This window comes from Bos javanicus, chromosome 1 (genome assembly GCF_032452875.1).
Source record: "Bos javanicus breed banteng chromosome 1, ARS-OSU_banteng_1.0, whole genome shotgun sequence".
Taxonomy (NCBI): domain Eukaryota; kingdom Metazoa; phylum Chordata; class Mammalia; order Artiodactyla; family Bovidae; genus Bos; species Bos javanicus.
Window position 1 is genome coordinate 129680917 of NC_083868.1, and position 10490 is coordinate 129691406.

At 48.7% G+C, this 10490-nt stretch overlaps 1 non-coding gene across 1 annotated transcript; it reads left to right on the forward strand.

Annotated features, from left to right (window-relative positions):
• The first annotated feature begins 2725 nt into the window (after positions 1 to 2725).
• TRNAG-CCC (transfer RNA glycine (anticodon CCC)) lies at positions 2726 to 2798 on the forward strand. Its single transcript has one exon. It is a non-coding gene; the product is annotated as a tRNA-Gly (tRNA).
• Positions 2799 to 10490: the final 7692 nt, after the last annotated feature.

A 10490-nucleotide genomic window follows, 5' to 3' on the forward strand; every position in this document is an offset into this window, starting at 1 on the left:
TATGTTCAGAGAAGGGAGGTTCACACAGTATGACCTGCCCACAAAGAGGGGCCAGGAGCATGTGAAGGGAGTCACATGCTGGTCCCTCTGCCCCAGCAATTCAGCCTCAACCTACAGGCACTGACGCCGCTGTGATTCACATTAAAAACACTCTTTCCCTCTGAGTAGGGGGCCAACTGGGGGCTTCCCAGGACTGGCCAACTGCACTGGCTGTGGCTGCCGACCTTCCTCACCACTGCTGGTTTCCAGTCCCTTCAGAGGCTGGATCAGCCCCCAGAGGAAGGGTGCTTTCTGGAAACACTCACGGCTGTCTGTGGGGCCATGGCCTCACACCCTGCCTGAGCCCAGAACAAGGCTGCCAACAGGGTTTCAGAGTCTTCAGTCTTGATTTCATTTGTCCAGGGCACATGCCAGGGGCTCTGCCAGGTGTGAGGCCCTACACGATGGTCAGTTCCTAGAGGGATCTGTCGCTCACGTGCCAAGTGAGCAAAGCCAGGCAACTCCCCAACATCCATGTCCCAGGGACTCGGGCCCTAGTCCAGGCTCTCCCTGGAGGGCCCACTCCCAACACTCTTCCCTACCTTCCATCCTCCCCCTAGAGAACTCTTACTTGCCCTTCCAGACCAAGATAAAGTATCATCTCTTCCACAATGCTCCTCTGAACTCCCACCCTCGCTGTCCCCAAGGTAGTTCCTCCATGCTTCCCTCTGTCCAGCCTTATCTAACAGCAGACTCATTGTCTGGTTACTTGGAGGTCTCTCCAGAGACCCTGAGAGCTCTTCCTCTCTGGGGTCAGCTTCCTCTCTGCAGGGTCAGGAACTATGTATTAGCTATCTAGTGCTACATAACAAACTATCCCCAAACTTAGTGACTCAAAACAACAATGGTTATGGGTCAGTTTGCAGGTTTCCAGAAGTGAGAAATTTAGCACAACAAGGACATCTTGTCCACAGAATTTGGGGCCTCAGCTTGGGTCTGGAACTGTCAAAAGATCATTCACCATGGCTGGTGAGAACCAGCTGGGCGCTTCCATGTAGCTTGGGCTTTCTCTCAATATGATGTCTAAGTGCCAAGGACCAGCATCCCAGGAGAGGGAGACAGAGACAGACAGGAAGAAACTATATCATTTCTATGACCTAAAATTGGAAGCCATATAGCATCACTATTCTGTTGATTAATATGGCCTCACATATGTATCCAGAGTCAAGGGGAATAAACACTTCTTGGTGGAAGGAGAAATAGTCACACTGTAGGGAAAGCTCGTGGGGTAGGATAAACACTGAGGTGTGACCGTGTTTGGAAAATACAATTTGCAATAATCAGTGTCCAGCAGGTGCTAAATGAAGGCCTGGTGAGTAAATGAATGAGTGAAAGGAATGAATGAATGACTCTTGTTCTGCACTTCACATCTCTTCTCTGTCCTCACGCAACGCTCAGTTAAGATGCCAACCAACTCTGACAAGCCTCAGGGCAAGTCACAGCCCCTTCTTTCATTCTGGAAGCTAAGAGGCCATGAAATCCCTTCCCAGTTCCGAGTTCTCAGACTTGTCCTAGAGTCTCAGTCACTGTGGCTTCAGGGAACAGGGCCATGGAGAAGAGGATTGGTGAGGCTGCCGGGGGTGGAAGGGATGTGATTTCCTTGCCGATCCACAGATAGGGTTTCAGGAAGCAGGTCTATAAAACTAAAATACTAGGAGAAAATTTCCTTTGCAAGGTCTTCAAGGTTTTGATAACTGTCTCTGTTACTTAATATTCTTAGGATAAAAAGTGTTACTTGTACAAGTTGATTGTATTTTCTGAACTTGAATTTTTGTTTTTTCTCTCTTATTCACCTTTCTAGGCACTCTCTGTTCTCATCTTCCTAGAGGTAACCACTATTCTGATGGTGACAGAGGAAGTGGAGTGGGGTTGACTACTTTAGAAAGTAACATTCATAGTAAGATCTAAAGGAACAAGATGAAGCTATTCAAAGAGGCAAAGGAAAAGTGTGAAGTACACAGGTCCTGAAGCAGGAATAAGTTTGCTATGTTGAAGAAAAAAATTGAATAATAGAATAAGTGATATAGGACACAGCATGAGTTAAAGGAGGGGAGTTAGACAATTATACAAAGTTCTATAATACAGGCCACGGTGAACTTTGGATTTCACTCTAAGTGAGATCAGAAGCACAGAAGAATTTCAAACAGAAGGGCAACATTATTGAGCTTGAATTTTTATTACTGTGTGCTTCCTCAGCTTTTCTTACTAATAACAGAACACACTGAGACCTTAAAAGGTCAGGCTCTGAAGAAGGAAATGGCAGCCGACCAGTATTCTTGCCTGGAAAATCCCATAGACAGAGCAGCCTGGAGGGCTACAGTTATTGGAGTCGCAAAGAGTCAGACTTGGCACCTCAACAACAACAACACCTTGTTTTCTTTGAAACCCTAACTCTATAATTACAATCACTGTATCATAACTAAACCTGCTGTCTTGCTTTCTGCGGGAAGGTTGATACCACACCACAGCTCTCATCAATGATACTTCTGATGCTATTTTCCTTAAGAGGCATATTGAAACAAATATGGGATCAAGGTTCCCTAGTGTAACGCCTCTGGGGAAAGATTTGGCCAGATCTTTGTTTTTTGGGCTGTAGGTGACTAGGGAATGTAGGCAAGATCCCTCCCAACAATCACCCAGCAGTTCCATCGTGTGAGCTGGTTAAAAAATATTTTCTTAGGGGACTTCCCTGATGGTCCAGTGGCTAAGACTCCGCACTCCCAATGCAGAGGGCCCAGGTCTGATCCCTGGTCAGGGAACTAGATCCCACACGCCACAACTAAGAGTTCATATGGGGCAATTAAGATGCAGCATAGCCAAATAAATAAATATAAAAAATATACATACATATATACACATATACTTGGACATATTCTTAACCCATCAGAAACCTGGAACAAATAAAATATTTGATATTTAAAATAAGGCCAGGCTCTAGTGCTTCGCAAGCACTGTTTCTGTAATAGGGCAAATGTGACTCACGCATGGTCATCAGAGACTCCCTCCACCCGCCATACTATGATGGTAACCAGTGGGAAAGAACAGAAAAGCCTTTGGTGAGGGAGGAGCAGGCTACTGGGAGGGTTGAGGGGAAGAGGAAAGCAACTTTGAGGACCTTTCTGGTGAGCTATGGAACAGATCTCCTGTGACATTCTTGAAGAGAGAGAGTGGAGACTGAGATACTTTTCACAGTGACTTTCGGCTCTTGGACCGAGCTTCCTTGCACATGACTGCACAGAATCTGAGCCACAGGGACACTGGAGCTTGTGAGGGTTGCATCTCACTTGGACCTCACGACAGTGAAAGAAACAGAAACGCTCATCCTTTCCTTTCAACAGCTGAGAAGAGTCAGAGGCCGACCTTAAACAACATGCCTAAGGCCATAGCACTGAGGGGTGGCCAAGCCAGGGCTACAAACCCAAGCTCTCTGATCTGGAGGCTGATCTCTTAGTGATATGACCACTGTGTGAGACCACCTCTTAAATGCCCTAAGTAGGAACTGGAGGAGCACAAACATTCCACGAGAAAGCCGGGCCAGGGGTTATTTCCCCGGTGGGAGAGGAAGGGCTTCCAGTCCCTACCTACTCAGGTGCCACCTTCTCTGGGAGTTACCTGTGAGTACCCCAGCTCACAACATATAGAAACAGGTGCTGATCTTGTCACCTCTGCCTGGACCTTATCTCCCTCAGTGCAGGGACCACACCTGCCCTGCTCTCTCCCCCACAGGAACAGCCAGCCCAGCCCCAAGCACATGGAAAGTGTCCACTAGAACCCTGGACTGAACTGCGGGGAGGGGGCAGGGATTAATCTGAGCTTTAGAGGGAGATTTTAAGAAAGTCAAATCTGGTAACACAAATTCCAACATCCCAAATTTAGCCTCAGCTGCTCTAATGTTCTCAGCTCTCCCTTTTGCATTTGCTTTGTTGAATGAAAGTCTGGGGCATCTGTAAAATGAACTAGGATCATCTGATAGAGCCAGGGTTCCTGTCCCTTCCAGACCCAGGCCTCCTCTCAACTAATCATCGCATGCACACACACACACACACACACACACACACACTACACACATTCTAAGCCATGTTTCTGAGGGCCCCACTCTCAGTTCAGTTCAGTTCAGTCACTCAGTCATGTCCGACTCTTTGCGACCCCATGAATTGCAGCACGCCAGGCCTCCCTTTCCATCACCAACTCCCGGAGTTTACTCAAACTCATGTCCATCAAGTCCGTGATGCCATCTAGCCATCTCATCCTCTGTCGTTCCCTTTTCCTCCTGCCCCCAATCCCTTCCAGCATCAGAGTCTTTTCCAATGAGTCAACTCTTCGCATGAGGTGGCCAAAGTATTAGAGTTTCAGCTTTAGCATCATTCCTTCCAAAGAAATCCCAGGGCTGATCTCCTTCAGAATGGACTGGTTGGATCTCCTTGCAGTCCATGGGACTCTCAATAGTCTTCTCCAACACCACAGTTCAAAAGCATCAATTCTTCGGCGCTCAGCTTTCTTCATAGTCCAACTCTCACATCCATACATGACCACTGGAAAAACCATAGCCTTGACTAGACGGACCTTTGTTGGCAAAGTAGTGTCTCTGCTTTTGAATATGCTATCTAGGTTGGTCATAACTTTCCTTCCAAGGAGTAAGCGTCTTTTAATTTCATGGCTGCAATCACCATCTACAGTGATTTTGGAGCCCAAAAAAAAAAAATTCTGACACTGTTTCCCCATCTATTTCCCATGAAGTGATGGGACCAGATGCCATGATCTTAGTAACCCCCAAACTTGTTGGCATGACACACACAACAGTCTTCCCTGAGAAGTGGGATCTGGATCCACTTCTACCCCTCCTCCATCCCCTCTCATCACTCCTTGCTTTGAGTCCTAAGGTAAGTTCTTAACCTCTCTAAGCCTCCATTGCTGCAACTTAGAACAGGGGCAATAAGAATGCCTGGCATGGGACTTCCCTGGTGGTCCAGTGGCTGATACTCTGCGCTCCCAATGCAGGGGGCCCGGGTTCGATCCCTGGTCAGAGAACTATGTACACATGCTGAAACTAAGAGATTACAAGCCATAACTATAAAAGAAAAGTCCCACGTGTTGAAAATCCCAAAGGTGGAAGATCCTGGGTGTGACAACTGAGACCCAGCACAGTCTAAATGAATAAATAAATATTTTACAAACTTCCCTGGTGGTGCAGTGGATAAGAAGCCTGGCAATGCAGACGTGGGTTCAATCCCTGGCCCAGGAAGATTTCACACGCGTTGGAGCAACTAAGCCCATGTGCCACAACTGCTGAGCCCATGCAACGAGAGAAGCCACCAATATGAGAAGCCCACACACCACAACGAAGAGTAGATGCAGCCTTTGGCAACTAGAGAAAGCCTGAGCAAAGCAGCAAAGATGCAGCACAGTCAAAAATAAATAAATCTAAAAAAAATGAATGCCTGGCACATGATAGTAACTCATTCAAGAGTCGTGGAATGAATGAAAAATATTAATATCTACTTTGTAGGGCCATTGAAGGGGCCGTGCACACAGGGAGCACTCAGTAAGCAGCAGTTGCACTGTTATAAAAGATGTGGAAGGACCAAAATACACTGCACTGAGAGTCTGTGTTGCCCCAAGAGTCTTCATGCCTTTCACAGCCAACATTCCTTACTGTTTCTGCATAACCACATCTCCCTGTGATCTAAGCATTATGAAGAAACAGTAACAAACAAACAAAACACAAAACCAAAGCAACCAGCGCCAAGTAACTCCATAACTGTCCCCTGTGACCACACACATGCCAAGCATAGCTTAGCGAGGCCGGTCCAGCCACCATGAGAGGCAGAAGTGGCGATGAGATCCAGCCAAGGAAACCTGAGACTGCTCCCGGAGAGTGGGCACCAAGGCAGCCAGGGTGAGCGGGGTGACAGACAGGCCTGTGTGCACATCTGCCCAGCTAGTGCCAGGGGTACAACTCTGCCCCACGTGTCTGTGGGTAAGTGGGGAGGGGGCTCGGGAGTGAGCTGAACAGGGTATCACTGCACCAGAAGAGGACCGTGCACAGGTCAGGTTTCCACCCCATGGAGCCCGCCATCAATACCCACCCCCCCACCGCCACCACATGGTGGCTATTGTTTCTCCACTGACTCTTGGGAGTCTTGCTCTGCACCTGGGGCTCTCCTCTCTGCCTTGCCCCACTGCTCATGGTCAATTTCCCAGGGGGCAGGCCAAGGGCTAGGGCAGGTCCCAAGTGGGCTCCAACTGCCCATCCTACCAACATTTGTGTGTACATCTGAATGGTTCTTGGGAAAGGACCCATGATGACAAGACAAGCACTCAACAGAAAGGTGCTACCATCATTGCTGATGCAGTCCAGCCCCTCTGGAGCCTGCCCAGCTGGGGATCACAATCTCCTGCGTGCAACTTCTGTCCACTCACTCCCTAAGCCAGCAGCCTGCCTGGGGTGCAAGTAGTGGGACCCTCAGCCCCCCAAGAGGTGGGTGTCTGTGTTGGGGATATAGCCTGGATTTGATGGACCTGCCAAAGCCTGGTGCTCTGGACCCTGCCAAGCATCCTGGACCATGCATGCAGGAGGCTTCTCCCAACTCTCCAGCCATCCCAGTGGATCACAACCCCAGACCTGAACTCAGACCACTTCTAGCCTGGTGGCTTTGCTTTCTCCCACCTATTCAGCACAGCACTTTCTGGGTGACACGGACTTTATCTGGCTTTGCAGAAGGGACAAGGAGAAGGATAACTCTTGGCCAGCAGAGACACGCTCTTGGTGGGCCTGCTCCTTCCTTGGGAGTCAACTCGGAGGCCTGGAGGCTCTAGGCCCTCCCTGAGTAACTGGCAAAGTGGGCTCAGCTGGCTATGTGCAAAAGTACCCACCAGAAAAGTAGCACTCTACACCCCTACTCCTCTACACACATAGCTCTCTCCAGTGAGGGTGGGCTGAAGCACAGCCCCATGCCCCCACACCAGGGCAGAGTCTTCCAGGTCAGTTCAGTGCCTGGGCACCCATGACTGCTCCTTACTCCCCCCCTCCCTGGGCCTGTGAGAGTAGAGAGGGCTTGGGGCTGCCCCATCCTCCCAGCCTGGACAGGCACCAACCCCAGAATGTTCACTTCTGTTCACTTTTGCGGCTGGTTGATTCATTGCTTTTTTTTTTTTTTTTAAATCAACTATACAAGTAGAGCTAAATCTGTAGAAAATTAGGTAATCAGAAAAGTGCAGAGAGAGGCAAACACCATTATGGGATTTTCCCTTCCAGTCTTTAACCCCCCTGTTCTTTTTTAAAAACACAATTGAAATCCTAAGTATTTCTCATTCTGCTCTTCTATACCTAGTTCCCCTTTCCTGCACCCTTGGGCTTCACCTTATATCAGCAAGATTTCCCTCATCTCACCAAACTCTCTTTGTAAACACCATTTTTAGAGGCTGCATGGTCTTCCCTCACTGGGCTGACCAGGGTGTGTATGGACATTCCCCTCATGTAAGCTTTGTTCACTCGGTTTGTGGTATTGCAAAAGCAATGACATGGAAAGCTCTGCCTGCATTCCAAAATGTTTCCCTGGGATAGATTCCTAGAAGTGGCACTGTTGGGCAAGGTGTGAGGATATTTTTAGGGCTCTTGGTCTCAGTCGCCCAATCGCCTCTCAGTTTACACTTGATAAGCAGAGCCTTCAACACACTGTGCCTGGTGCCAGTGACCCAGGACCCCCGACCACAGACCTTGCTGCTCTGAACCTGTCATCTTGCCTCCACTATCAATTCTGGGATGTCTAAACCCTAAATAGCCTCCTTTCTCCCATATCCCCAAAGGCCACCTTCCCCCCACATAAAAAAAAAACTGTGCTTTATTGACTATGCAAAAGCCTTTGACTGTGTGGATCACAATAAACTGTGGAAAATTCTGAAAGAGATGGGAATACCAGACCGCCTGACCTGCCTCTTGAGAAACCTGTATGCAGGTCAGGAAGCAACAGTTAGAACTGGACATGGAACAACAGACTGGTTCCAAATAGGAAAAGGAGTACGTCAAGGCTGTATATTGTCACCCTGCTTATTTAACTTCTATGCAGAGTACAAGATGATTGAAATGCTGGAAGAAGCACAAGCTGGAATCAAGATTTCCAGGAGAAATATCAATAACCTCAGATGTGTAGATGACACCACCCTTATGGCAGAAAGTGAAGAACTAAAGAGCCTCTTGATGAAAGTGAAAGAGGAGAGTGAAAAAGTTGGCTTAAAGCTCGAATTTAAGAAAACTAAGATCATGGCATCTGGTCCCCATCACTTCATGGGAAATAGATGAGGAAACAGTGGAAACAGTGTCAGACTTTATTTTGGGGGGCTCCAAAATCACTGCAGATGGTGATTGAAGACATGAAATTAAAAGATGCTTACTCCTTGGAAGGAAAGTTATGACCAACCTAGATAGCATATTCAAAAGCAGAGATATTACTTTGTCAACAAAGGTCCATCTAGTCAAGGCTATGGTTTTTCCAGTGGTCATGTATGGGTGTGAGAGTTGGACTATAAAGAAAGCTGAGCACCAAAGAATTGATACTTTTGAACTGTGGTGTTGGGAAGACTATTGAGAGTCCCTTGGACTGCAAGGAAATCCAACCAGTCCATCCTAAAGGAGATCAGTCCTGGGTGTTCATTGGAAGGACTGATGTTTAAGCTGAAACTCCAATACTTTGGCCACCTCATGCAAAGAGTTGACTCATTGGAAAAGACCCTGATGCTGGGAGGGATTGGGGGCAAGAGGAGAAGGGGACGACAGAGGATGAGGTGGCTGGATGGCATCACCAACTCGATGGATGTGAGTTTGGGTAAACTCCGGGAGTTGGTGATGGACAGGGAGGCCTGGCGTTTTGCGATTCATGGGGTTGCAAAGAGTCGGACACAACTGAGTGACTAAACTGAACTGAAACATGTTTGGAAAACGTTCTTGGCCCAGGAGATTAGAATAGCAGTTCCAGAACCCCTCTGTCACCGGTGAGCTGGGAACTCAGGCCTCGGGTTTTCACAGGTCACAAAGGGCACCTGAACTGGATCATCCCCAAGGCCCCCGGCCAGGGGCACAGGCTGAAAAGTACAGGAGTCAGGAGTCCTGACTGGGCTGTCCATTGGCCTTGGCTCATGTCCCAGCTTTCACCACTTGCCAGCGGCATGCTCTTAGGTAAATTATTTAGTAAAAGCCTCGATCCTATATTCTGTAAAATGGGAGGGAAGGAAATTAAATTACCTCTCAAGGTATTATGATGGTTGAACGTAATTATATACTGAAAATTTTCATATTGGGAAAATAAGAACAGTGCCTGGCAGAGAGGAAATACAACACAAAAGATTTGATGCTATTGCATTTGCAGACATGAACACAACCAGAGGGGTCCTCTGTGGTTGATATGAGCAGTCAGGAGAGGGTCAGTGCTCCCAGCCCACAGCAGCATGGTAACCTAGCAGCTGTCATCCCCATCTCGGTCTGCCCAGAGGTCTGGCTGCGCTGCGCCCCTTGGGCTCTGAAACACGATGCTTCCCTGGGAGGGGAGTTGAAGGCCGCTACACCAGGTGGTTATCAAGGCCTAGGCCGCCAGGAGGCTTGGGAACATAATCTCCGGAAAGAGACTGAACTCACTCTCTGGGGAACAAGGACACCAGGCTCTGATAAGCCTGGTCGAGCAGATGAGAGGAACTGTACCTGGGGGCTTGGGAAGGACCTGGCTGACGTGGCCTGCAGGCATCTCCCTGGGGCTTCAGCGAGTTGGAAGCTAGATCCTTAAACCTAGGTGGTGGAAGGTGGCAGCGAGATGGGAACAGAATCTGTGGGCTGGGGATGGAGAGAAAGAGCCAGGATCAGAAACGTGCTTTATCGCCAGGGTCCAGCCACAAGCCCAGCATCCAGCCACGGGGCGCAGCCAGGGCCTTCCGGGTGACTGGGTGTCTGGATCAGGGTGGCTCATGCTCTCAGGGGAAGGCGTCATGGTTTGAGCCAATGGGTGTCCTGCTCAGCAGCAACAGGAATGCTGCTTCCAGGACAGGATGTCCTCATGGGGGAGCGTGGGTGGGAGTGACCCTCCGCATTTTACAGATTCCAATGGGAAACTGAGGTTGAGAGCAGTCAGAAAAGGTGCCTGACGGGACAAAGTGAATCAGGGGTCAAACAACATGTGAACACAAGTCTCCCACGCCTCCTTTTCCTGAGCAGGGCTTGTGGCTTCACCAGCCTGTCACAAAAGGGAACAAGAACCCTGGAAGCAGTGGATGTGTTAAAGTCGGCAGCATAAATCAAGTGAAATGATTCTATGTCACAGGAATTAAGTTTCTGTGGCAAACTCTGTTTCTTAGTGGGGAACATCAGAAAGTAGCTGCTAGGAGGTATCTTCTTTCTCGCTGGCTGGAAACTCAACATTTAGGCAACAGCCATTAATGTCCACTTCAATGGGCCCTGTTACCTAGGG